The following is a 3,583-nucleotide window of genomic DNA, read 5'->3' as shown; positions in this document are numbered from 1 at the left end:
AGTAGAAAGATGAAATATACATGGATTAAACCGTGAACAGATAATAGTAGAAATATGAAATATACATGGATTAAACCGCGAACAGATAATAGTAGAAAGATGAAATATATACATGGATTAAACCGTGAACAGATAATAGTAGAAAGATGAAATATACATGGATTAAACCGCGAACAGATAATAGTAGAAAGATGAAATATATACATGGATTAAACCGTGAACAGATAATAGTAGAAATATGAAATATACATGGATTAAACTGTGAACAGATAATAGTAGAAAGATGAAATATACATGGATTAAACTGTGAACACATAATAGTAGAAAGATTAAATATACATGGATTAAACCGTGAACAGATAATAGTAGAAAGATGAAATATACATGGATTAAACCGTGAACAGATAATAGTAGAAAGATGAAATATACATGGATTAAACCGTGAACAGATAATAGTAGAAAGATGAAATATACATGGATTAAACCGTGAACATATAATAGTAGAAAGATGAAATATACATGGATTAAACCGTGAACATATAATAGTAGAAAGATGAAATATACATGGATTAAACCGTGAACAGATAATAGTAGAAAGATGAAATATACATGGATTAAACCGTGAACAGATAATAGTAGAAAGATGAAATATACATGGATTAAACCGTGATCATATAATAGTAGAAAGATGAAATATACATGGATTAAACCGTAAACATTATTTCATCTTTCTACTATTATCTGTTCGCGGTTTAATCCATGTATATTTCATCTTTCTACTATTATCTGTTCACGGTTTAATCCATGTATATACTTCATATTTCTACTATTATCTGTTCACGGTTTAATCCATGTATATTTCATCTTTCTACTATTATATTTTCACGGTTTAATCCATGTATATTTCATATTTCTACTATTATCTGTTCACAGTTTAATCCATGTATATATTTCATCTTTCTACTATTATCCGTTCGCGGTTTAATCCATGTATATTTCATGTTTCTGCTATTATCTGTTCACAGTTTAATCCATGTATATTTCATCTTTCTACTATTATCTGTTCACATATACATGGATTAAACCGTGAACAGATAATAGTAGAAAGATGAAATATACATGAATATACTGAGAGCTGATAACAGGGAAAGAATAAAATAACCTTTGTGACACTTAAAATTTTCAAAGCCGCACAAGATGTGCTAATAACTCAGAATCGCCTGATAAAATCACTTCGTTTCACAATAGAAGTCTCAAAAAAAAAAGCTATTAATAAATAAAAAAAGTGGAGAGTATCTTAAATTAGAATTATTTAAAACATGAAGAAATCTCTTCGAAAAATGAGCACGCCGATGGCTGTTTTGCTGCCACACGAGTTAACGAACAGCTTCTAGAATAGATACAGTTGGTAAACTTAGTAACGTAGCTATAAACAACTTAGATAATTATACCCGACAGTCCACTCACCAGACAAAAACAGTCACATTTTAAACAGCACGCGCTCAGTTCCGTGATTATTGAGTTTAGTGACTATTCAAGAAAGATTTTCGTTTCCATGAACTCTGAAGTGTTTTATTTTTCTTCCAGAGAAATATTGTAAATTAGTGAGATTTTAATGTTGACCGGTTTCACTTGTATTAGTGAGTTTTTAATGCTGACCGGTTTCACTTGTATTAGGGAGCTTTTAATGTTGACCAGTTTCACCTGTGTTAGTGAGCTTTTGATATTGGCCAGTTCCACCTGTATTAGTGAGCTTTTAATGTTGATCAGTTTCACCTGTATTAGTGAGCTTTTCACTAACACAGGTGGAACTGGTCAACATTAAAAGTTCCCTAAAACAGGTGGAACTGGTCAACATTAAAAGTTCCCAAAAACAGGTGAAACTGGTCAATATTAAAAGCTCACTAATACAGGTGGAATTGGCCAATATCAAAAGCTCACTAACACAGGTGAAATGGGTCAACATTAAAAGCTTCCTAATACAAGTGAAACCGGTCAGCATTAGCTTTCCTGGGTTCTTATTTATCATTTTGCTTCATTGGATACAAATCGGTATGCGCTGTTGCATTCATCCTCAGGAAACGCTAACCACCAATTACATACCTCACTATTTGCATAACTTTGTATGCTATGATCTGAACTGAGCTCACTGCATGGATGGAACCCTAAATGTTAGCGATATAAGCACTTAATTACTAACTTGCCGAGCAGTCGGCGGGGCGTGAATACAGCCCCAAATAGAATGTTTGGTTGCGTGGTTAATAGACGAGAAACCCTCGTTCAAACAAACTTCGTCCGTTAAGGATTAGGGTTTCAAAACTACTTTATTTCCTGGTCATTAAAACAATAAATAAAGAAAATAAAACCTAATCAATGCACCTCTAATAACTGTATACCTTACCTCTTATAAGCAGTTAACCTTCAAGATATTGCCATTCCTACAGATAGTTCACTGCTTCTCGATTATCTGTTGTGATAAAACGAGTGTATGTGTTTTTATAGTTCAGCCACATCGGAATATTTGCCATGTTCACCACTGGGAAATCAAACCTCGGATTTTAGCGTTGAAAGTCCATAGACTTACTGCTGTCCAATCATGGGACATTGTGTGAAAATGATGATTAACACAGGTTTTCTTCAAGTGTCTGTCGAACGAAGACTTCGTCTACCAGCAGTGAACTTCATTAAGTCTAGTGTTGCTTATTCCCCCCGGAAGGGAGCCTTAGGCCACCTGAAGAAGTCACCTATTTTAACCATTCGCACCACTGTACAGTAGTGTGTTGTCTGTCAGCCAGTCAGTAGATACTAAAATGACGTCATATAAGGGACGCTTAACGTTGCAATTTGTACTGTCATGACGTCAGTAAAACGTGCGCATACTTTGGATCACGCGAAGAATTATACACTCTGTAGGCTACAACAAATCATGACATATGAACTTCAAAGGCAAGAAATAAAAACATTTGTTACTGTTAATTTGGGTTTTATTTACTCTTGAAACAGAACACTTTCGGAGACCTTGCGGAAATACGTCTAGTTACACTTATGAATTAAGTTATTTATTTATTTATATACATATCAGTAATTAATGTTTACATAAACAGCATTACACGAATATTTCAAAGATATAGTTCGTAAATAAGGAACTTTGAGGAGTTGTTAATGTGTTCAATTCGTCTTGTGATCTCGTATTTTGACTGCTTTTTTGATGTATACCTGAGGAAGGTACACTCATGTTGTAGATGAGAAAGACATATTCATGTTGTACCTGAGGAAGATACACTCATGTTGTAGATGAGAAAGACATATTCATGTTGTACCTGAGGAAGGTACACTCACGTTGTAGATGAGAAAGACATATTCATGTTGTACCTGAGGAAGGTACACTCACGTTGTAGATGAGAAAAACATATTCATGTTGTACCTGAGGAAGATACACTCATGTTGTACATGAGAATAACATATTCATGTTGTACCTGAGGAAGGTACACTCATGTTGTAGATGAGATAGACATATTCATGTTGTACCTGAGGAAGGTACACTCATGTTGTAGATGAGATAGACATATTCATGTTGTACCTG

Source organism: Limulus polyphemus, unplaced genomic scaffold (genome assembly GCF_000517525.1).
Source record: "Limulus polyphemus unplaced genomic scaffold, Limulus_polyphemus-2.1.2 Scaffold3263, whole genome shotgun sequence".
In the NCBI taxonomy this organism is placed as follows: Eukaryota; Metazoa; Arthropoda; class Merostomata; order Xiphosura; family Limulidae; genus Limulus; species Limulus polyphemus.
The sequence above is the reverse complement of the archived record's forward strand: the minus strand, read 5'-3'. Positions refer to the sequence as shown.